The sequence below is a fragment of the Aotus nancymaae genome, unplaced genomic scaffold, assembly GCF_030222135.1.
Source record: "Aotus nancymaae isolate 86718 unplaced genomic scaffold, 86718_ANA_hifiasm-v0.15.2.pri h1tg000030l, whole genome shotgun sequence".
NCBI classification, from domain to species: Eukaryota; Metazoa; Chordata; class Mammalia; order Primates; family Aotidae; genus Aotus; species Aotus nancymaae.
The window spans coordinates 10917488-10942908 of NW_026988443.1; the positions used below are offsets into that span (position 1 = coordinate 10917488).

General features: G+C 40.9%; 1 protein-coding gene across 2 annotated transcripts in view; it reads left to right on the top strand.

The window, feature by feature from the left end:
• LPCAT2 (lysophosphatidylcholine acyltransferase 2) overlaps positions 1-21463 on the top strand; it is a 118729-nt gene extending 97266 nt beyond the window's left edge. The window contains exons 15-16 of one of the 2 annotated variants that reach the window (XR_010344834.1): positions 19771-19930; positions 20591-21463. The gene's annotated coding sequence lies outside the window, so the exon portion shown is untranslated. The remainder of the gene's footprint in view (positions 1-19770; positions 19931-20590) is intronic. The other variant, XR_010344835.1, reaches the window with a different exon arrangement.
• The last annotated feature ends 3958 nt before the right edge of the window (positions 21464-25421 follow it).

Consider the following 25421-nt stretch of genomic DNA (forward strand, 5'->3'; position numbering starts at 1 on the left):
TCCCTTTTCTACCCTCCACCCTCAAGTAGGCCCCAGGTATGTTTATCCCTTCTTTGTGTCCATGTGTTATCATCATTTAGCTCCCACTTATAAGTGAGAACATGCAGTATTTGATTTTCTATTCCTGAATTAATTTGCTAAAGATGGTGGCTTCAAGCTCCATTCATTTTCCTGCAAATGGTTTCATTCTTTTCTATGGCTGTATAGTATTCCATGTTGTATGTGTACCACATTTTCTTTATTCCATCTACCATTGACAGATAGTCTTTGCTATTGTGAATAGTGCTGCAATGAATATACACACGCATGTCTTTATAGTATGATTTACATTTCTTTGGGTATATACTTAGTAATGAGATTGCTGGGTTGAATGGTAGCACTGTTTTTAGCTCCTTGAGGAATTGCTACACTGCTTTCCACAATGGCTGAGCTAATTTACACTCCTACCAACAGTGTACAAGTGTTCCCTTTTCTCTGCAACCTTGCCAGCTTCTGTTATTTATTGACTTTTTAATAATAGCCATTCTGACTGGTGTGAAATGGTATCTCATTGTGGTTTTGATTTGCATTTCTCTAATGATCATTGATGTTGAACTTTGTTTCATATGCTTCTTGGCCACATACATGTCTTCTTTTGAGAAGTGTCTGTTCATTTCCTTTGCTCACTTTTTAATGGGGCTGCTTGTTTTTTGGGTTTTTTGTTGTTGTTGTTTCTTGTTTTTTGTTTTTTAATCTGTTTAAGCTCCTTTTCGATGCTGGGAAAAGGAGACCTTTGTCAGATGCATAGTTTGCAAATATTTTCTCCTACTCTGGAGGCTTTTACTCTGTTCATAGTTTCCTTTGCTGTGCAGAGCTCTTAAATTTAATTAGATCCCATTTGTCAATTTTTGCTTTTTTGTAATTGCTTTCAGCATTTTTGTCAGGAGTTCTTTGCCAGTTCCTATGTCCAGATGGTATTACCTAAGTTACCTTACATAGTTTTTATAGTTTTGGGTTTTACATTTAAGCCTTTAATCCACCTTGCATTGATTTTTGTGTATGGTGTAAGGAAGGTACCAATCTTCTACATATGGCTAGCCAGTTATCCCAGCATCATTTATTGAATAGGGAGTCCTTTCCCTGTCGCTTGTTTTTGTCAGCTTTGTCAAAGATCAGATGATTGTACGTGTGTGGCTTTATTTTCTGGGCTCCCCACTCTGTTCCACTGGTCTATGTGTCTATTTTTGTAACAATGCCATGTTGTTTTGATTACTGTAGTCTTGCAGCGTATTTTGAAATCAGGTAATGTGATGCCTCCAATTTTGTCCTTTTTGTTTGATTGCCTTGCTATTCATACTCTTTTTTTTTTTTGGTTCCATAAGAATGTCAGAATAGTTTTATCTTATTCTGTGAAGAATGTCACTGAAGTATGATAGGAATAATATTGAATTTGTAGATTGCTTTGAACAGTGTGGCCATTTTAATGATATTGATTATTTTGATCCATGAGCATGAAATGTTTTTCCATTTGTTTGTGTCATCTCTGATTTCTTTGAGCAGTGTTTTGTAATTCTCATTGTAGAGATCTTTCACTTACCTGATTAGCTGTATTCCTAAGTATTTTATGCATTATGTTGCAATTGTGAATGAGATTGTGTTTCTGATTTGGCTCTTAGCTTGGCTACTGTTGGTGTATAGGAGTACTGTGCTTTTTGTATGTTGATTTTGTATCCTGAAACTTTGCTGAAGTTGTTTATTAGCTGAAGGAGCTTTTGAGTCAAGGCTATGAGGTTTTGGAGATACAGAATTATTTCATCAGCAAACAGGGATAGTTTGACTTCCTCTCAACCTAATTGCATGCCTTTTATTTCTTTCTCTTGCCTGATTGCTGTGGTCAGGACTTCCAATATTATGTTGAATAGGAGTGGTGAGAGAGGGCATTCTTGTTTTCTGCTAGTTTTCAAGGGGAACACTTCCAGCTTTTGTTCATTCAGTATAATGTTGGCTGAGAATCTGTCACAGAGGGCTCTTATTATTTTGAGGTATGTTCCTTCAATCTAGTTTTTTGAGGGTTTATAACGTTAAGGGATGTTGAATTTTATTGAGAGTCTTTTCTGCATCTATTGAAATAGTGCTGCAATTTTTGTCTTTAGTTTTGTTTATATGATGAATCACATTTATTGATTTGCAGATGTTGAACCAACCTTGCAACCCAGAGATAAAGCTTACTTGATCGTGGTGGATTCGCTTTTTGATGTGCTGCTGGATTCAGTTTGCCAGTATTTTGTTGAGGATTTTTGCAAGGATATTGGCCTGAAATTTTCTTTTTTTCTTGTGTCTCTGCCAGGTTTTGGTATCAGGATGATGCTGGCCTCATAGAATAAGTTAGCAAGGAGTTCCTCCTCTTCAATTTGTTTCAATAGTTTCAGTAGGAATGGTGCCAACTCTTCTTTGTACATCTGGTAGATTTTAGCTGTGAATCTGTCTGGTCCTGGGCTTTTTTGGGTTGGTAGGCTATTTATTACTGATTCCATTTCAGAGCTCATTATTGGCTTGTTAGGAAATCAATTTCTTCATGGTTCAGTTTTAGGAAGGTGTAATGTGTCCAAGAATTTATTCATCACCTCTAGGTTTTCTAGTTTGTGTGCATAGAGGTGTTCACAGTAGTCTCTGATGATTGTTTGTGGTGTCAGTGGTAATATTCCCCTTTGCCATTTCTGATTGTATTTATTTGGATCTTCTCTATTTTTCTCTTTATTAGCCTAGCTGTCAGCCTGTCTATTTTATTATTCTTTTTCCAAAAACCAACTCTTGGATTCATTTATCTCTTAAATGGTTTTTCGTGTCTCGGTCTCCTTCAGCTCAGCTCTGATTTTGGTTATTTCTTGTCTTCTGCTAGCTTTGGGGTTGGTTTGCTCTTCTTTCTCTATTTCTTTTAGTTGTAATATGTGGTTGTTTATTTGAGATCTTTCTAACTTTTTAATGTAGGCATTTAGTGCTATAATATTTTTTTTTTTTTTTTTTTTTGAGATGGAGTCTCGCTCTGTCGCCCGGGCTGGAGTGCAGTGGTGTGATCTTGGCTCACTGCAACTTCTGCCTCCTGGGTTCAAGCAATTCTCCTTCCTCAGCCTCCTTAGTAGCTGGGACTACAGGTACACACCACCATGCCCAGTTAATTTTTGTATTTTTAGTAGAGACAGGGTTTCACCGTGTTGTTCAGGATGGTCTTGATCTCCTGACCTCAGATGATCTGCCCACCTTGGTCTCCCAAAGTTGGGATACAGAAATCTCTTCTAAGCAAGGGAGTTGTGCAGATGACAGTCCCCCTGCCTCGGTCTCCCAAAGACCAAGGGGATTACAGGTGTGAGCCATGGTGCCCAGCTTAAATTTTCTTAACACTGCCTTAGCTGTGTCCCAGAGATTTTGATATTTTGTATCTTTGTTTTCATTAGTTTCAAAGAACTTCTTGATTTCTCCCTTAATTTCATTATTTACCAGTCAGGAGTATTTTTTTTTTTTTAGAAGGAAAGAAAAAAAAGAATGAAGAAGAGGAAGAAAAAGGAAGAGAAAGAGAGAGAGAGAATGGAGGAGTATGTTGTTTGATTTCCATATAACTGAATAATTTTGAGTGACGTTTACATTCTTAATTTCTATTTTTATTGTACTGTGGTCTGACAGTGTGTTTGGTATGATTTCAGTTCTTTTGCATTTGTTGAGGATTGTTTTATTTATTTATTGTGTGGTTGATTTTAGAATATGTGCTATGTGGTGATGAGAAGAATGTATATACTGTTGTTTTTACATGGAGCATTCCATAGAGGTCTAACAGATCCATTTGGTCCAATGTTGAGTTCAGGTCCTGAATATCTGTATTAATTTTCTGCCTCAGTGATCTATCTAATACTGTCAGTACTCCACTTATTATTGTGTGATAGTCTAAGTCTCTTTGTAGGTCTCTAATAACTTGTTTTATGAATCTGGACACCCCTGTGTTGGTTGCATGTGTATGTGTGGTTTCTTTATTTATTTTTTTTTTTTTTGAGATGAAGTCTCTCACTGTTGACCCTTCTACAGTGCAATGGTGTGATCTCGGCTCACTGCAACCTCCACCTCCCAGGTTCAAACGATTCTCCTGCCTCAGCCTCCCGAGTAACTGGGATTACAGGTGCCGCCACCATGCCCAGCTATTTCTTTGCATTTTCAGTAGAGATGGAGTTTCACTATGATGGCCAGGCTGGTCTTGATCTCCTGACCTCGTGATCCACCAGCCTTGGTCTCCCAAAGTGCTGGGATTACAGGCATGAGCTATCACACCCAGCTGGGTGCATGTGTTTTTGTGGGCATACGTTTATGCTTCTCTAGAGTCAATATCTAGATATATTGCAAGGTCATTAAGTGACTGTAGGTTTAGTGCTTTATAAGAAACTAAAGTGGCTGTACCAATTTGTATTCCCATTGGCAATCGGTAAGAGCCCTGATCACTCTACAGTCTTGCCAGCATTTGATGGTGTCACTATTTTTAATTTTATAGGTTGTGATTTTCAAGGAATTTTTTATTTCATCGTTTTAAATTTTATTGCAATAAAGTTGCTCATAATATTCTTGTATTATTCCTTTGATATCTGCAGAATCGAAGTCATAGCCTCTCTCTTATTGCTAACATCAATAAATTATGTTTTATACTTTCTTAATTATAGCTGTTGCTTATTTTCTTGTCAATAGATTTGTGTTCTTGTCTTTCTTACTACCTTTCTTCAAGTTTTGGTTTTCATTTGCTCGTATTTTTTCTAGCCACCTAACATGGATTCTAAGATAATTGATTTTAAGTATTATTTCATTTCTGCCAAAAGACACAATGTCAACGAATTGAGTTTAAAGATCTAACTGTCTTTTATTAGTGATTCCTGAATCGAGAAGTACCCCATCTATTAAAAAAATAGAAAAGTGTTCTATTGGACATGGCAGAACAGTTATTTTTATAAAGTAGGTTAGACAGGAACAAAGAAACAGAGCAGTACAAAAGGCAAATTGGTAAAAAATCAGGTTACTTCCAGGTTACTTTCCTTGGAAAGGTTAAAGCAGGGGATTTCATTATGATACCAGGTCAAGTTAACTGGGCTTTCTGATTGGTTGCTGTGAATCTCCTGTTTTTAGAAATAACTGGTTTGTTTCGAGATTTTCTTGCTTTCTTAACATTTCAGTTTTATCATGTGGTGCTTAGCACAAGTGATTCCAACTATTCTATAATTAAATAATTGATGTCTAAATAAGCCAAAAGTCAAAGAAAAAATTATAAGATGAATTATAAAATATTTGGAACTGCATGATAATGCAAATACAAAATTTGTGGAAAGAAGTGAAAGTGGTGCTTAGAGAAAAATGTATAAATTTAATTGCCTATTTAGGACACATTCAATAAAATTTATGGGAGGCCATTGTTTTAGACTGAGCTCCTGCACTAGACCCCAACACACAAAACCATTTACTTTCAACCTATTTATATCTGTATATTTAAAGAATGTCTCTTCTAGATATCCTATAACTGGGTCTTCTTATGTATCCAGTATTGACATCCTCTGCCTTTTAATCTGAGTGTTTAGTTTATTTACATTTATTATAATTATTGATATAGTTGGATTTAGGTCTACCTCTTTGCCGTCTTTTCTTTCTTATATATTCTTTCTTTATTTAGATTAAATAAATAGCCTTTAAGATTCATTTTAACTCACCTATTGGACTTTTATCTATACCTCTTTGTATTATTATTTGGTGATTGCTGTAGGGCTTACATTATACAACTTATCAAAATCCTCTTAGTATTGCAATACTTCATATAAAATATAGGAACTCTCAACATTATAGCTCCATTTATATTTCCTATTATTTGTGCAATTATTATCATGTAATATCTACATTATTACAAGTGTAGCAACTCTTTATAATTTTAGCTATAAAGAATCATATGTCGTATACTTGTTGTTTAATTTGGAAATCATAACTGCCTTGACATCAGTGTGAGTCTCTGCATTTCAGTGTGGGTCTCTGCATCTCAGTCCATGATTGAGGGGTTCTACTTTTCCCACTTGGATATTGGCCTGGCATTTCATTTGCACATTAGTGCCCACTCTTCTTTGTCCTTAGAATTTCTATATCTGAAGTTTTCCCAAACACTATGTTGCCAATAAGCAAATTAGTTTTAGCTTCAATAAAATAAAATAAGTCATATGTCTTTTAAATAAATTTAGAGGAAAAAATAAATGCAGACTTTTATATTTATCCAGTTATTTACTATTACCCATGTTCTTTATTCCTTCCTATAGCTCTGAATCGCCATCCAGTGTCATTTCCCTTCAGCCTGCAGAACTTCATTTAACGTTTTTTGTAATGCAGTTCTGCTTGTGAAAAAGTCTCTGTTGATTTGAAAATTTCTTTATTTATCCATTAGTTTTGAAACATAGTTTTACTAAATATAAAATTCTGGATTGAGATGGTTTTTTGGCACTACTTTAAATAATGTCTTTCCATTTTCCTCTGGCTTCTATTGTTTTGCATAAGAAGTTGGCTGTTGTTTTTATTATTGTTTCTCCATATGTAATCTGCCATTATACTCAGCCTGCTTTCAGTCTTGGGAGGCTATTTAGGCAATACGTTCCTTGCTCTCATGTCCTGTTGGTTTCAGGAGACCTAGCAGGAGACCAGTGGAAGGGAAGAGGGTGAAGTCAGAATACTTACCACTCTTTCTCTCTGTAGTGTTCTTATGCTGACTACATCCATTTGTTGAAGATCACAGCTCATTTCAAGGAACAAAGTGTGACTGTCGTATCAGAATTCTGATAGCCACTTCCTCCTCTTCCTTCTTCTGGCCTAAAGGTAGTAATCGCCTTCATGGTCTCTAGTCCAGGAGTACCGTATCTTATGTAGTTTCCCTATATCTTGGACACATCTCTATGAAGTAGACCCTTTTTGAAATTTTTTCAAGTTATCCTAATTTGAGTGTTCAATCTATTTCTTTCAGGTATCCTTAGAATTTAGGTCATTCAGAATTTAAAATAAGCTCTAAGTCCTCCAGAAAAATAGTTAGTTTTACTAAGTCTGGCCTTGTAAGAGAGGCTTGGAATGTTTTCCTCAAAGAAACAAAATCCAAACTGGGTCTGGAAGCTTGGATTAGCTACACACAAACAAGGGAGACATCCAGGGAGGCTTGGTGGTTTAAGTACTGCACACAGTTCAGTCTGACTCAGAATAAATGAGAGCCTAAGAGTAACATGTGAGAGCAAGCATGCAGAGATAAATGGCAGCCTGATTGTGAAGGGCCTGTGAGCTATGGTAATTAATTGAAACTTGAAACTCAAAGAGTGTGATTAATACATAATACTTAGTTTCAAAATATATTGCAATTGATAACATTTCAGGAACCTTGGGAACTTTTGTGTAACTTAAAGGCACCAAGAGCATGCAAATCTTGTCAGAAAATACTAAGGATTAACAAATGACTCTCTAACAGGGTAGCAGTAAGATGTCCTAAAGTAATTAATGCCTCCAGGATATTGTACTGCACTTGCCTTTTTTTACCCTATTGTCAGACCAAGGTTTATTAGGCATTGGGGGGCCACCACTGCCCTTTCCATGTAAGATTTGTGTGTGACATCCCTTTCTCTGGGCTCCTGTCTATGCCTAATTCCTTAGTGTTTGGGCTGCCAAACTCTTTCTGTACCACCATGATAGGTAAGAACCTAAAACATGAATTATCTTCTTGATTTTCCTTTCATTTTATATAAAACCATGCCTGCATCCACTTGTTTTGGCAGTTGGAAGAACTACAGAAAGGCTTTGGCCCCAGTCCTAAGTAGCTCGGTGTGAAAGTGACAGCAAACAGTGTCTCCTACATACACCCATGTCACCTAGTAGGGAGACCCTGTGGCCAGACACACCCGTAAGCTGTAGTTCAAAGAATCTCAAGATTTAGCCTGTTAAATTATCGGTTTATCAAGTGAGTAAAAGAGGAACAGAAGGAAAAGATCTCTTCCTCCTCTCTATAGCCAAAAGTGGAAATATGAAGCAGGAAAGTCTTCTCTGTTAAGATTACACTAGAAAATATCTAGTTTTAGTATTTCTTCTACCTTGAGATTCTGTGTTTCGCAGAGTTACTTCCTCAGTAAGCAATTGCAAGCATTTTTGGTTATGGCATGCATTTTTGCCACATAGAAAGATAAACATATGTGTCTGCTGAAGAAGGTTCAAGTGGATGAACTGATAATTTGGGAAGCTGGAGTTGGGAGAAGGCTAGAATTCCTTCTAGGGTGGTTGCTTGAATTGGCATTGCTGAATTTTAATTTCCTTCTCTATAATAGAAGTTTCCCTTAAATACGTTGTATTCACATACACACACAAAGTTTTATTACTTGGAAAAATATTTGTAATATAAACTTGCAAATTTTTCTAGATTTCTTGGAGACAGTCATCTGCTTGTCAGTGTTTCAGGCTAGAAGTCACTACAAATTAAATTGGGATAACTGAAGCAAAATCTCTGTGCTTGGCATAATTGTTAGGAAAAATCCATTTCTTTTGAAAGGTAAACACAGGCTTGTGAACAGCTGATGGGCCTGCTGAAGTCACTTTTCTCCGTATTTGGGATAACTTTCAGATTCATAGGATAGAGGAAAACAAATGACTTGTCAAAGCTCAAAGAAAACGGACAGAAAAGTTGGGAAGGCTAAAATAAAATTCTGACATAGCTAATTTCTATGAAAACAAGTGTTTTTCAGTAAATAGATTCAACTTGCAACAAAATGAAACATTGGTTTGCTAATCCCTTACTGTATCATGCTGCATTGGTTTAATTTTTACAAATTATATTTCCTTTTCATCCATATCTGGCCACATTTGTAAGCCCCACCTTACCTATCCACCCCTCCTGTGATAATTTTTGGACTAAGAAGTAACCACCTACTCTCAATCTGAAAGTTTCTGGGTGAAGAAAAGCAAAACACAGAAATCCTAAAAGAGAAGTGCTGTCACTTTCCCAATGACAGTTTGACTCATTGTTTAAGTAATCCCCCCAAAACTGTGGGGATATTGCCTTTAAAACTGCCCAGGAGTGCCTCTTTCCCCATCACTAGCCCACAATGCGTGCATCATGCACATTATGAAGAAGTCTGGCAAACGGGGAACAGTGGTGGGAAGATTTAAACATAATCCACAAATGGCTCAGAAGAGAAGGAACAAGACAATTGGTCCTGTGATATGTTCTACAGCTCCCTGATCCTCAGAGGATATCTTTGGAGATGATTTTGCTTTCTGGCATAGGTTCACTCATAACAGCCATAAATACACCTAAGCTTTGTCTTCATGAAGTCATTGATTCAGTAGATCGTTGGAATCATGAGGCCAAAAAGTTTTGTTTTGTTTGATTTCAGTTCTTTAATGGTTCTCAAAGTACCATCATCAAGAAGCTACCTTTTTGGACCCTAGCAATGTCTGGTAGAAGCAGTAGCTCTCTTCTGCTTTAGACAGAAGCAGAAGGGCAAATGAATGAGCTGAGGTCCTGTGAGGCAGAACAACTGCTTGGAGCCAACTCTGAAGACAGACAGAGGTCTCTCAGCTCTGAGGACACAGCTGTCCTCAGATTCCAAGTTCTCTAACTTGTCGACCAGCTCTGATCCCTACACACCACCACTCAGCCACTTCAGTTTCTCTCAGCCTCAGTTTCCACATCTCTAAAAGGAAATAATTATCATTGCTTTGTCTACCACACAGGGTCTTAGGGAGAGCAGATGAGATTAGATGGGAGAGGGCTCTGGACACTGGTAAAGCCACACATAGGTAAAATGACCTTGAAAGGAGCCCCACATGCTCACAGGATGGCTCTTGAGCCATATCAAAGCCTTGCACTTCCTGAATCATTGTTTGTGTATTTATGGATGAGTTCCTGCAGAGGTCACCCAGCCCCAGCGCTCTGACAGCTCTGAGGCATTCACTCCAGGGTGGGGCCAGCACCAAGAGATGGCAAGGGGAAATGGGATAGTTCTGGGAGTGAGAGGAAAAGTCTTATTTATTCCCAGAGAGCTTGCCTGCCAGGCTTGGGGCTGGGATGTCTGCACACCTTGGGTCAAGGATTGCACCCAAAAGAAGCTGCAGAGGGCAGCAGCTCGGGAAGAAATCCAGGCACTGGCCCTCTAACCTAACCCTTCCCCATTCCCATTCCACACCTTCACTGTGCTTCAGCTGTTCTTCTTCTAAGTGGGCCTGCAACACAGAGAAAAGAGTACCAATGTCAGGATACATAGGTTCTTGTCCCTGTGTTTATCCACTTACTGTCAGGTCCCTTACCTTCCCTGGGACTCAGTTTCCTCATCTGCAAAATGGGGATACTACTTCATCTACATACTGTCACTGAAATTTTGTGAGGGTCAGTTCAGACCAGATTCATGTGAGTGTGCATGTGTGTGTCTGCATGTGTATGAGTGTGCACGTGTGCATGCAGGTGAGAGACAAAGAAACAGACAGAAAGAAACTGAGAGAATGAGAGTGAGAGAGGCCAGGCATGGTGGGTCATGCCTGTAATCCCGGCACTTCAGAAGGCTGATGCGGGAGGTTTGCTTCAGTCCAGGAGATCAAGACCAGCCTGGCAACATAGTGAAACCCTGCCTCTACAAAATAAATAAAATGAAATAAAGAGAGTGAGGGAAAACCCTGGGAAGTGTAACAACTAAGCAAATGCAAAGTACTTTCTTACTTTCTTTCTTTTTCTTTCTTTCTCTCTCTCTCTTTCCTTCCTTCCTTCCTTTCTCTCTCTCTCTTTCTCTCTTTCTTTCTTTGGACAGAGTCTCACTCTCTTGCCCAGGTTGGAATGCAATGATGTAATCTCTGCATTCAACCTCTGCCTCCCAGCCTAAAGTGATTCTCATACCTTGACCTCCCGAGCAGCTGAAACTACAGGTGTGCACCACCACACACAGCTAATTTTTGTATTTCTAGTAGAGACAGGCTTTCACATTAGCCAGGCTGGTCTCAAACTCATGGCCTCAAATGATCTGCCCTCATCAGCCTCTCAAAGTTCTGGGAATACAGGCATGAGTCACAGTGCCTGGCCGCAAAGTATTTTCTTTAAAGCTGACATTATGATTGGAGCTTTGGAACATCCAGAGACTCCAAGGGATGTAATGTGATATTTTTTATCCCAAGGTTCTCTGAGCTAGTAGAGATCTTGCCTGAGTTGTCCTTCAGATATTCTAGGAAACCCATTTTACAGATATGTGGAGGGAGATAGAGGTAGGACCAAGGAGATTGGCAGGATGTGTACTCATTCTCCAAACCACTTCCAAATGACAGCCAAGAAGAAACGGAATGAAATAATGACCTTTGATAAATCCCTGGCATAGTCAAACGATGGCTCTTAATGCAGTTTGGATGGGGGGCAGTGTGGGTAGGGGTGGATTGAGTGCTGATTACATGCTAGGTGCTCACCATCCTGTTGACAACTCGTGATGAGTATAAATTGCCCTCCTCAGAACAGGCAGCTTTTCTTGTCTTGTCAAATGGGATACTTTAGCAAAGTGAGCCCGAACTCCAAACTGGAAAAAATATCAAGCTTATTTTCTAAAGCTTGAATCAAACCATGTGTTTTTCCCCCTTGAGTTACAAAGGAAAGCTAAGTTATGCCTTCTCACTTATCCCCAACATCTGCTAATGAATCCATTCCAATATGAATCAACTTTTTCCTTTTTTTCACTATAACCAGTGTACTGTAAAAAAATCTAAGTTCTGTTATATTATATGAACTGACTGGATTTGATCTGAGGCCGAGGTTGTCACATAAGAAAAGGCCACACCCAATTAGGACATCACTCAGAAGTTTAAGGTCCTTAGTCTGGACGCAGTCAGGAGAAGCAACTAGAAAGTTTCTGGCCCACATCTGGAGCAACTCACAATACTGATACTTCTTTAGGGAAGGAAGAGAAAAGGACAGCTTTCTGGGACCTACAATAATAATACTTAACCTCTTACAACCCAGATAGGACTGGCATGTCTGATGGAGTCAGGACATCCCAACTAGGATCACATTATACAGATTAAACAGGATTAGGAAATGCCACAGCCAGCATGCCAGCATCCTGCTTCACCCACATTTGCCCCTTACTGGTCCTATGGGTGAGCCAGAGTGGGCTGAGAGACCCCGTTAGCTCAGGTCATTCATGGCAGTGTCTCAATTGATTTTCTCACTGAAGTCATCCTTTGCCCATCAACTTGGAGGCAGCAATGGCTGATAGTGAAAGAGGCCTTGGTGCTTGTTATGGGTTTAACGTCTTTTGTCCCCCTGGCTCCCAAAAGATATGTTGAAGGCTTAACCCCTAGTACACCAGCATGTGATCTTATTTGGAAATAGGGTCTCTGTAGATGTAGATATTTTAAGATGAGGTTGTTAGGGTATGCCTTAACCTGATAGGTGTCATAACAAGAAGAGAAAAATTTGGACACAGATTCACACAAAAAGAAGAAAAATATGTGATGACGGAGGCAAAGACTGAAGTCAAACAGCCGTGAGCCAAGAACGCCAACGAATGACCTCAAACCCAGAGGCTGGAAAAGGCGACAAAGGTTCCCCTGCAGGTTTCAGAGGGAACATGGCCCCCGACACCTTGATTTAAGACTTCTAGCTTCCAGAACCACGGAATAATGCATTTCGGTTGCTTTATGCCACCAACTTGAGGTACTTGAGGTAACAGTCTTAGAAAACCAATACAGCATTTTATGTGTGTCAGGCCTCCATGTGCAAGCCTGGACCCAGAAAGTCTGAAGTCCTGCCTGCCTCAGCTGATCACCCCCCACCCACCACCCCTCGCCTGCATTTGCCATTATCCCTGATTGCCCAGCGGAGCTTCTCACCCCACCCTGCCATCTTAACTGTTCTTGCTCTGTGAATATCCCTCTGCCCCACCCTACCATCTTAACTACTCTTATGCCTTAGCCCACCCACCATTGTAACTGAACTTATGGTAATGTATACTTCTTGCCCCTACCCCCACCACTGTAACTGATCTTACTCTGTAACACCCCTGCCCCCCCAAAATTGCCCAACCTATAAAGCCAATTCCCAACCCTACTCCCTTTGCCAGTCCTTTCTCAGATTCAGCCCGCTTGCACCCAAGAGTGAAATAAAACAGCCTTGTTGCCCACACAAAGCCTGTTTGGAAGATCTCTTTATTAAATGTGTTTAATATTCAGCACTATTGGACGCAGGTAACCATGTGAACACATTGTTTCTAAAGACAGAGCTGAACAAACTTCAGCAACAACCCTTCAGATCCTCAGGCCCCCACTGCAGAAGTGCATGCCCACATACTCTCAGGGCAGCTGGGCAGTTGCACGTTAGAAGGATGCTTTCCCACTCACTCCTGACAATCCAGCACAACATCAGGTCAGACCCTGAATGCCAAGTCAGACAGTCAACAAAACAGGTTGGTGCTGGCGCTGTATTAGCAGCTAGGGGTATATGGTGAATAAGACAATGGGCAAAGTTTTGCCATTCCTTGGTGAGAGCAGAGAGAAACCTGAAGAATGAAATATTCATTGTCAAAAAAAGGTGAGGCAGGAATCAGCATCTTGCTCTTGGTCAAAACCTTCACCAGAGGTAAAAGGTCATGAGCTATCAGTTCTGCTGGCGGGTCTGAGTTCTTGAACATGGAGCACTCGTCATTCACGGATACTTAAGGATAAAATCTAGAGTTCTCAACCTGGCCTCCCTCAGGTCAGGGCCCTGCCTGTCTTTCCAGAAGCTTCTCCCACTCTTTCCTCTCCTCACAACCTTCACTTCAGCCATACTGGTCCTCCTAATGTCTCCCTCGATCCACAGGCTGGTCCCTCTGCCTGCAGAGGTTTATCTCTTCCTCTTTGCTTGGAGAATTCCACTTCTCAGGTCTTAGTCCCAACTCATCTGACCCCACAGGCCAGATCAGATTCCCTGATACATGTTTTAATTCCACCAAGGAATTCTAGTCACAGGCCACATTCTACATGTCATTAATTAATGTCTGTGTTCTCTTATTACCTATAAGCTTCTAAGGGCCTAGACCAGGTCTGGCCCTAGGAGAAATGCCAACTCCACGCCAGCTCACAGAAACTGCTGCTACCCCCAAATGGTGACAGTCTTTATTTCATGATGCACCTTTCTCCTCTGGCAGCACAAAAAAACCTGCTAGCAAATTTGAATCTGTGCCCAGCCCCTGGCCCATGTGTCTCTTGTAAAAGTAGAGAAACTGCCTGTTGTTGAGGGTTCCCAGGGTTCCATCTGGCTACCCTGGGGGGCTATGTTTCCCAGGTCATTCTGGAACCCAGTCAAGGTGTAAAGGCCCCAGGTTTTGGACTGTGTCCCTGAGAGAACTCACTGTGTGTGCTAGGCCACTCAAGGCGTGTTGAGCTGGGCCAGCCCTGGTCCGGCTTCAGGGCCTCCTGATGATGAAAAAGTCAAACTCTGTAAAACATTTGAAGAGATTTATTCTGAGCCAAATGTGAAGACCATGACCCATGACACAGCCTCAGGAGTTCCTAAGAACATACACCCAAGGCAGCTGGGTTACAGCTTGGTTTTATACATTTTAGGGTCGTAAGATGTCAATCAATACATGTAAGATATGCATGAGTTCATTCTGGGCGGGAGCGAGGGGGAGGCTTACAGGTTATAGGTGGATTCGAAGATTTTCTGATTGGCGATTGGTTGAAAGAGTTAAGTTAATATCTAAAGACCTGGAATCAATAGAAAGGAGTGTCTAGATTAAGATAAGGGGTTGTGGAAACTAAGGATCTTATTATGTAGATGAAGTCTTATAGGTGGCCATTCTTAGAGGGAATAGGTGGCAAATGTTTCCTATTCAGACTTTTAAAATGTGCTAGATCCTCAACTAATCTCTTCAGGATCAGAAAAAGACCTGGAAAAAGAAGAGAATTCTCTACAGAATGTAAATTTTCCCCATAAGACACAGCTTTGAAGGGCTGTTTCAAAATATGTCAAAGAATATATTTTGAAATACAACACTTTAAATTTTTCAGGGTCTGCTCTTTGTCCTGTGATGCTATACTAGGTGCCTAGAGCCAGGTTGGAATTCAGTATCTTATTGCTACAGAGTCTGTGTTGTTAATGTTAAGATCTCTGTTTTAATGTTAGTGATGATCAGTTGTGCCTGAATTCCAAAGGGAGGAGGGTATAATTGTTTCAGTAGGTACTCAGACATAAGCAGGGTAGGAAAGGGCCATCCACCTCCCCACAAAGGAATGTCAGGTGGCCATCACGTGATAGTCAAGTGGTTGTTAAACTGTCTCTCTAAAATAATACTTTTAGAGAGGCACCAGGAAAAGGCTGTCTTCCAGTAGATAGAAAACATCTGAAGCTGGTGATCAACAGCTTCTGGTAAGATCTCAGGAGCTGGGCAAAGGGACCCAAGCATGCACACTAACAGGCAAAATGGCAGAGTTTACCTGGTATATGACCTTATAGGAAACCTTGACTAATAAAGGAAGAGCGCCTCAAGTCAGCATGTGCACAACCTCAGTAAACACACCGTGCATGCAGCCCTCCCAAGTGCTGGCAGGCTACTGTGCATGCAGAAAGCCTGCTCCAGGGAAGAATCAGGGGAGATGCAACCCCCAGAAGCATGCCAATGTAGAAAGCCCAAGTCTAAGGTCAAACCACACACTTGAATCTCTCACGTACCCCTTTAGTCCTCCTCCAAGTATACTTTACTTCCTGTCACTCCTGCTCTAAAACTTTTTGATAAATTTCCACTTCTCCTCTAAAACTTGCCTTGGTCTCTCACATTGCCTTATGCCCCTCAGTCAGATTCTTTTTTCTGAAGAGGAAAGAACTGAGGTTGCTGCAGACTCATACAGACTCACCACTGCTAACATACTTTGGTGTTGCATGACTTAGATACATTTCTGGTGTCACGTGAGTTGGATATGTTTCCTGGTGGGAAGATACCTCTGTGCCTCGCCTTCTTCAGCTGGAGCATGCACACTAAGAAGCAAAATGGTGAAGTTTACCTGGTACATGACCTTTCTCTAGGAACACTCGATTGGTAAGGGAAGAACGCCTCAAGTGAGCATTTGCACAACTTCAGTAAACACACATGCATGTGGACGGCCCACCCCAAAGAAAGAATCAGGGCTAAGTCTTCTGGTGGTTTTTGAAGCAGTTTTTCTGACTGAATATGGCCTCACTCTGTGACCCTTTGAGGACCCCACCTGGAGTTTTTGAGTTGGCACCAACTCCTTTGGGAGAAGGGGAAATTCTTCCTTTGCCATTTGTGAGCCCTTATCCCAGGCTTCAAGTCCTCTAGAGGTTCCTTCTCTATGCCAGCAGTGTAAATAAACACCACCCTCTGAAATCCAAGGACTGCTGTTTTTATGACTATGTAAAGGCTTTCATGAGCATTCCTCTTGCTTCTTCCCACTTTCTCCTGTAGCCTCTATTACTCTAATCACTTCCACACCCTTCTCAATATGTATCAAGACCCTCAAGATCATATTTAAAAGGAGGGAAGTCCATCCCTCTTGCAGCAGTTAGCTGAAAAACAGGCTTCTTGTTTACCTAAATAACATGGAAAATGAGAATCTGAGAAAAGAGATAATCATTTTGTTGCGAGAATGCTCCATGTGAGAGTCACTATAAAGTCATGAAGACAAGGATACAGGTTGGCCCAAGGCTTCAGGTACAAGAGACTTATAGGACAGAGATGAAGGTTGTTACCAAGCTAGCAGGTTACATTAGAACAGAAATAAAGGCAAGTTGGGGGTATATGGCAATACCAGTTCATTCCCGAATCCCAATGATGAATAGGGATCCTCCTGTTCGCTCCAGTATGTTCTTTGTTCTCAAGTGGGTAATTGTGACAAGATGGGATCTAGATTAAGGGTACATGGTAAGATCAGTTCATTCTGTAACCTTAAGGATAAATGGTGGATGCCCTGATCAGGGTAACAGGAAAGTAAGAGGGGATGCCATCTTTTTCTTTTTCCTTTCTTTCTCCTCTGTTCTCTTTTTGCAGATGCATAATCGTATCTCCATACGATAGGACATGCCTCTCAAGTGCATCCTGAAGAACTGGGAAAAGTTTGATCCCCAAAGTCTTAAAACCAGAAACTAGGTTTTCTTTGTAATACCATTTGGCCTAAAAATTAACTGGGAGAAAGTCATAAAAGTCAGCTTTAGAATTCAGTGCCCTTACGAAGGAAATCCTCAAATTAGCCTCCTCGGTCTTTTATAACCAAGATCAGGACAAGGAGGACAGGGCTAAGAAAGAGGAGAAATGCAGGGATAAGAGGCAGTCTCAACTACTGGCTTCTCTGCAAGCCTACAAACCTGCTCTGGGCCTCAGAATACCCTCCCAGGTAACTGTCATCAGTGTAGAAGGCCAGGCTGCTAGAAGGCAAACTGCCCCAATAGGATAAATGGGAGAAAGGCCCACATGGCTTGCCCCCTCTGCCACAAGCTTGGACACTGGAATCAGCACTGTTCTGAAGGCTGAATGTTCCCCAGGACAGAATCCCAACCCCCGGCAGCCTTGAGCTGAAGGGGCCTTCCACTCCAGCAGGCTTCCAAATCAGACACTGTCATCAATAGGACAAGGGCAACTCTGGAGGCAACAAGTAAAATGACAAATTTCCCTTTTGGGCTCAAGAGCTGCCTACTTTGTGCTAATTTCCTTCTCTAAGCACTCTCCTCTAAATCCTATCGAGTCATGGGGTCAAATGTCATACCCTCCCTTCAAAAAAAAAAAAAGGATTCACACCCCCTTTATATTATTTAAGGGAACAATTAACATTCTTCCACCAATCCCTGGTAAAGTCTACATACCCCACATCTTTTTTGGGAAACAATACACTTTCAAGATGGATATCTACTTAATATTTACCCAACATTTGAACGAACCTTTTTTTCTAATAGCCCTATGTATCCTGGGAAAGCAGCCTAAATCTTTAACCAATGACTTCAGCCTAGATAGTGCTACCTCAAGGGTTTAGAAATAGCCCACGCTTATTCAGACAAGCTCTAGCAGAACTAACTGAACAATCTTTTGAGGGGGGATAACTTCTGCAGTATATACATAACCTCCTTATCTGTGCCCCCTTCACAGGACTCACACAGCAACATGCAATACAAATCTTGACTTTCTAGCAGAAGGAAAATGACTTGTCTAATCCAAAGGTTATGAAAGTAAAGAGGTAGTTTTGGTAAGAAAGGTTAAAAAGAAAATAGATATTCATTAAAAAGGCTCTTACATGATAAATTCTTGTCCTAAAGTAAAAATGACTTTTTTTTTAAAGAGAGATGTTTAGAACAAGTCAGAAAGTCCAAGGATGTTATAGGCGGCCACAAAAAATTTGTGAAAGGGAATTTATAAAATAAATGTTATACAATATGAAAGATTATTATTTCTACTAATTACTTTAAGGTCATAAACTGCTGCTATGACTTTTAACTGTACAACATGCCTGCTTTAAAGCTAGGTAAGACCTAAGAACATACAGAGTGAGCCATGCTCCCTAGCTATGCTGGAAGGAGTCAGAATTTATCTGCACTTTATCTACTCTTCTAGGTCCAAACCTATTACATAATTAGAATCATTTACTTACCAGACTTTTTCACCAAAAGTAAAATTTACTAAGAGTTAACAGTGTAACATGTACTCAAGGCTACTGGAAAAACAGCTTTACATGCAAGGCATATAAGGAAAGTAGAAAGTGCTCTTGGCAAAAGATAAGAAGAAAACATGGGATTATAAATTTTTCTGCCTAGTTTAGAGGGTTAAAGGGTTGTTTAAGTTAGACAGGACAAAGCTGAAGATTTGAGGAAGTTGTGGAAGATTTATAAAAGATTAATATTTTAAAAGAAATTATGTGTGTGAATATATTAGCCAAAATTAAAGGGGTAATATGTAGTCTATCCATAAATTAAGCATTGAAATAAAAGCACAACCTGAGTTTCTTTAGGCATTATTCTGCTCTTTAACAGAAAATTGAAAGAAGTTTATGAGAATCTTATGTTATGGTCAAACTGGTTAAGATTGGATAGATTTGTCTATAAGATTTTATTAAGAACTGGGTTTGACATCAATAATACACTAATGCAAAGGTAAAATTTGGCTTTTTTTGGATTGTGTTGGTATAAATGTGTTACTGGTATACATTCCAAAATTATGCAAAACTCCTACAATTCTGACATGACTTAGTATACATTATCAGTGATAATTATAATTGTTAATGTTAAATTATTGTGTGGTACTGAGGTAACAAATTTCCTTGTCAATTGTATCTTTGACCATGGCTACCCTAAGACTTTTTGTCATCCATGAACAATTGTGTTGTTTTAATCCTCGTTAAAAGCTGATTTTCTAATCAGCTCTAGGACTCTAACAGGTACCCTTAAATGCAGGTTTCTGGTAACTTTGGAGACTCTGACATTAGAATAGGGGAAAAATTTCCAAGACTCTCCTGGAGAGCTAAAATGTTTATGAATAACAAGCAGAACAGGAGTTAATTTCATAGACTAAATTAATAGAACACTAAAATAATCCTTTTATGAATTTTTGCTTAAAATTTTGCTAACCCTTTGTTTTTCAAAACCAAGAAAACTTTTCTTTTGAGCTATTTACAGCTTTTAACAATAAAGTATACTCCTATAAACAAAATTTGGAGCAATTTCTCCGAAATTTGGAAAGTATTTATGAGTATTCTTAACATAATGGCAATATAGTTATTTGCATAAATGCAATAAGAATCTGTTTTCTTTTGTATCAGGACACAATTGGAGACATTGATTATTTTACCAAGACTTTAACTGGAATGATGTGCTTTCATTTAAGGAATCAAATTTGACTTACAGAGCCAATAAACCCCCTTGGGAAAATCGGCCTCATACCTTGCCTTTGTACTCCCTGTACAGAATTCCTGACTCATGGTAAGTAAAGAATGTCACTTTCTTACAGGCTCAGGAGGCCCAAGTTATCCTGGGACCTCAAGAGGAGAGAAATTTACCCAATTCATACAGATATTTGATGGCACAATCCAATGGCTGGACTTAAGGCTTTAAAAAAATCTAATCTAAGATGTCTTGTGAAACAAAGTTCCATCAAAGTCAGTTTTAAAAAGAACCTATATGACAAATAATTATTCTTGCTGTGCTTTATACAAATAATTGGGTAAGTATAACAAGATGAAAGCTTATTTTGCAAACAAATCAGTCTTATAATTTGTTTTTAATAAAAATGAGGACTGAGAGAGAAAAATTATGTTTTAAAGACCATGGTATGCCTGTCATTAGATTCTAGTCTCATCAGTTGTTTTTGAGTTTTTGTCTGTAATTTAGGCTAACCCTGCTTATTTCTGGAAATAACAAGTGATCTCTGGCTGCAGCTCAGAAGAAACAAGAGGGATGGGTAATGCAAAAATCTGGATCAATATTCTAATTCTCGGCACATATTGGAATTGGCTAGCAACCCCACACACTCAAGTCTTAGCAGGCATGACTATACCCACCAGCTACCTGGGTATGTTGGCAGCCTCGGGATTTTTTGGAGCCGTCCTCAACCCCTTATTTCATTTTGCTTCTCACCTTCAGGCCATTGAACTCCAGATGACCCTCAGTGAGGAATGCTATACTTTCAATATTCAAGAGTCATCTTTCTACAGAGAATTCCTAGACTGCCCATCAGAGGAACATGACAAAGATGAAATCCTGCCCCTGTCTTCCTTGGACCTGGATGGATGATACCACTTTCACCAACCCATGGAGCCACCCTGCCCTGACAGCTAGCAAGAGGCCAAGACCCACAAAACAACCACCACTATCCCTCTGTCAACAGGAAGCAATTACAGAAGAGTGATCCTTATCCATTTCCCCAAAGAATTGGGGTCTTGGACTCTTGAAGAGGGAAATGTTATAGTAGGTATGTAGTCAGACATGAGCAGGGCAGGAGAGTCCCCTCCCCACCAGGAATGTCAGGTGGTCATCAGGTGATAGGTGATTGTTAAACTATATCTCTAGAATAATAATTGGTGGCAGCCGGATCCAGGTAAAGGTAGTTTCTCAATAGATAGAAAACACCTGAAACTGGTGATTAGCAGCTTCTGATAAAATCTCAGCAGTTGGACAAGTCAACTCAAGCATGCACACAAGAGGCAAAAATAGCGGAGTTAACCTGGTATATGACCTTCCTCTAGGACACTCAACTGGTAAGGGAAGAACGCCTCAAGTGAGCATTCACACAAGTTCAGCAAACACACTGTGCATGTGGTCCCTCCCAAGTGCTGGCAGGCCAGACAGCCCACTCCAAAGGAAGAATCAGGGAAGAAAAGATGCAACTCCCTGGAAGCATGCCAATGTATAAAACCCCAAGTCAAAGGTCAAACCATGCACTTGAACCTCTCAAGTAGTTCCCTGTGTGGCCCTCATCCAAGTGTACTTTATTTCCTATTGTTCCTGTGCTAGCACCTTTTAATAAACTTTCACTTCTGCTCTAAAACTTGCCTTGGTCTCTTACTTTACTGTATGCTCCTCAGTTGAATTATTTCTTCTGAGGAGGCAAGAATTGAGGTTGCTGCAGACTCATACAGATTCACCACTGCTAACATAATGAAGCATGTCTCACCCCCGCCTTCCTGTCATGGCCTGAACTAGTTTTTCAGATTTACTTTAGAATCTCCTTAGCCAAGAGGGTGGCTCCATTTAGTAGCACGGGAAGCTTAGAATTTTATTTTTGGTTTACACTCCAAACACCAGGTATATGTAGATTGATGTACAATGTCCCACTGTGTGTGGTGTCACTCTGGAGTCTATTTCTGGTTTGTCTAGGATACAATGAATGTGAATACACATTGAGAATCCACAGTCCTTTAAGAGTAACAATAACAATGATTTTATCAGATTATATAATCTTCTCTTTCACATGTGTAAATCTGAGATCACACTGCCTGCAGGGGCTCTGCTTTTTCTTCTTTCCCATGGAAAAGACGCTAAAGCAAAAAAAAAAAAAGATGCAAAAGCAAAAAAAAAAAAAAAAAAAAAAAAGTGTGCTGAGGGAGCCCAGGAAAATGAAGGTCCACACCACAACACCATGCACTCAGAAAAAACGACATCAAAGCTGATCCTACAGGATGGATATTCCTTTATCAGACAATGAGGTGGGCAGTAGGGTATGGTGGTGGAGGTGGGGAAGGGTGTCTTAGGTGGAGAGAATGGCACGTACAAAGACAAGGAGGGCCAGGAAACAGCAGGCAACACTCCCACAGGTAGGAGTTCAGGTGGATGGCTAGCAACGGCTAAGGAGGTTGGTGGGAATGGAGAACCCTGGGCGCTTGTATAGAGGCGAAGTGATAGCCCTTTCCCAGATAGTGATAGCCCTTTCCACCACCATCAGGCCAGTGCTGGTACAAAGAGGAGGAAGTGTCCAGGGCACGGATTACAAACTCTCAAACATCACAGAGCCTGGTCAGAAACATAAGGCAGGTAGGAATTAAGGAGTCTGGGACCCAACAGATGAGCTTGTGCCCTCTCCAAAACTTAAGAGTGGCCAGATGGCTGGGCACAGTGGCTCACACTTGTAATTCCAGCACTTTGGGAGGCTGAGGCAGGCAGATCACTTGAGGTCAGGAGTTCGAGACCAGCCTGACCAACATGGTGAAACCCTGTGTCTACTAAAAGTACAAAAATTAGCCAGACGTGGTAGCATATGCCTGTAATCCCAGCTACTTGGGAGCATGAGGCAGCAGAATCCCTTGAACTGGGGAGGCAAAGGTTGCAGTAAGTCAAGATTGCACCATTGCACTCCAGCGTGGGAGACAGAGCCAGACCCTCTCTCTCTCTCTCTCTGACACACACACACACATGCACACACACACACACACTCACACACACGAGTGGTCAGACAGAGCTCCTGATGCTTTATGAAAAGCCAGAATTGCAGAGGTTTTATGTAAAATTTCCTGATTCACAAACCACTGGGTATACCGAATAAACACCACTGGGGGCTATAGCTGTCCCACAAAACACTGGGTGGTGGTGACTCTCTGTAATAGAGGTGACTCCCTGTAATAGAGGTAACTCCTTCCACAATCTGCCCTGAACATTGAGCTCTGCAATGCCACAGCTGCCCTAGTGACCCTTGGGTACCTTCTTGAGTGATCACAAATTGTTATGACCTGTCCCTGGTGAGAGAGAAGAGGTAGGTCTCTTGAGGGTGGTGAAGCAGTACAAATGTTTGCATTTCACAGGGAAGCAATCGATGTAAACCAGATAAATGAAACCAGAGAAAGTCAGTGGCTGATGCAGGGATGAAATGTGTCCCTGTGGCCTCTTAAGCAATTAGTTTGACGTTCCCTGGCAGCTGCTGAATTCCAAAGGCAATTCCAGGGTATTTGAAGCTAGTCTCTTAAGACCCACTTAAAGGCAGGGGGTACCCAGAGAAGAGCAAACCTAGGGTGGGTGGTGGTGATGGGGGTGGGGAGATGGAGTTGTTATTCCTGCCCTCAATGTCTGCAGAGTTGTTATGTAGAAGGATAAGTACAAATTTCTTTTGTGTGGATCCAGGAGCTAAGCCCAGGGCTAGCTGGTAGAAGCTACAGGGAGATAGATCTTGACCTAAGGAACACCCTAACAAAGAGAGATGTCTGAAGGTGGAGTCAGTTGCCTTTGGAGGTAGCAAACACTACATCATGGGAGGCCTTCGAGCACATGGGAAATGGCCGCTCCTGGGACTGAAATGGTAAAGAGAGGGGTTGTTCTGCATAAACTCTGATGTTCTTTCTAAACTAGAATTTTTTTTATTTACCCTATTAGCAATATTTCGTGGTATTCAACTGACCCATTTATTTGGGGTCTTGATTTTTTACTTTAATAAAATGTGCCAAAACTTTAGAATTCTCTTTCTACTCTGAAAATGGGACTCTCTGCACAGAAAATGTAACAAGTGGAAGAAAACTCAGAACTATGATACTTTAGAGGCACAGGTAACAGGGAGTGACTGGCAGTGACTTCATCCCTGGCTGCCTGGGAAGAGTTAAAGTATTATATAAGCCAGGCTGCTGAAAAACGGGAAGGGGAATGCACAGATAGGACACGGGAGCCTGGAATTAATAAGGAGTCAAATAGCTGAGTCACTGAACTAATTTCAAAGTCTGAAGGTAACAGGAAAAAGAGAAAATCAGACAATTGGAAAGTAATGAAGGTTTTGCAAAGACCCCAGATAGCCAAAACAACAGAAGTCGGGAAAACGTAATTACGACGCTGATGTGAGTCCTTTGAGCCAGACCATCCTGCCTCTGGCCCTCCCCTCTCACTCGAGTCCTGCCTGGTCAGTAGCAGCTCCCCACCCCAGGATACAATTAGAGGAGCGGAAGGCTCACCATTCACTCAAAGCACTTTCGGGTAGTGGCCCCAGTGATCATGTCTGTAAGTCCATCATGGCCAGTCACTCCCTCTTGGTAAGAATCTGTCTCCCTCTGACAAAGAATGTCAGAACAGATGTGATTCCTGGGAACTTTCACCCATTATACAGAGGGAAAAACTGAGGCCCAAAGAGTGGCTCCTGTGCAAAGTGCAATGGGGAGGATTGAGGTGTACGAGACTCAATTCGTTCTTTCCTCCTGAATTAACAGAAAAGGCCCATACTGGGAAAGCAAGAGCTTGTGCTTCTGCTTTAAAAAACATCTTCTCTGGGGATGAATGTAGATAGTCTCTCAAACTCAATAACTGGCTTTTGAGGAATAGAGATTTCTCATGTTCCACAATCCAAACCTTTTTGTTGACAGGGTGAGGTTTGAGGACGTACTTAAGAACCATCAAAATCTGTGTTCTGTCCTGTTCACAGACTGATCAAGAGAGCCGGCAGCCTTTGAAGCTACTCCTGTCTATCCAACTTTAAAAGACAGAGAGAGGCCCAAAGACAGTTTCCCAGCAGGATGGGACAAGTTAGCAAGTCTTCTGACCCAGGGCAATCATATCTGTAAAGAACTAGAGAGGGAATATTCATTAAGTCTTTAAAATTCTTTCTTTCTTTCTTTCTTTATTTTTAGAATCAGAAAATGCGCCTCCCCCTCTCAAGATGGTCCTTGTGTGATGGGCTTTAGAATGTCATCAAACTATTTTTGTTGTCCAGCCAATCCTTCTCCTCCTGCCTGGGAGGAGAGCCTCAACTCTTCTTACCCTCGTCTCTCCTGGGTGTCTGCAGGGCCTCCTGACCAGTCCCTGTTTCACCCCTGCCCACCACTCTACACACGGTAGCCAGACAGGCTCTTTAAAATACAAATCTGATCATGCTACCCAATGTGAAGTTTTCATTGGAGTTCCCACTGTGTTGAGAGTAAAAGCCATCCTCCTCAGAGTGGCCAGAAGGTGGCTTAAAATCAGGTCACTGCCACCCTCATCTCCCCTTGCTCACAACCTGGATGGCACT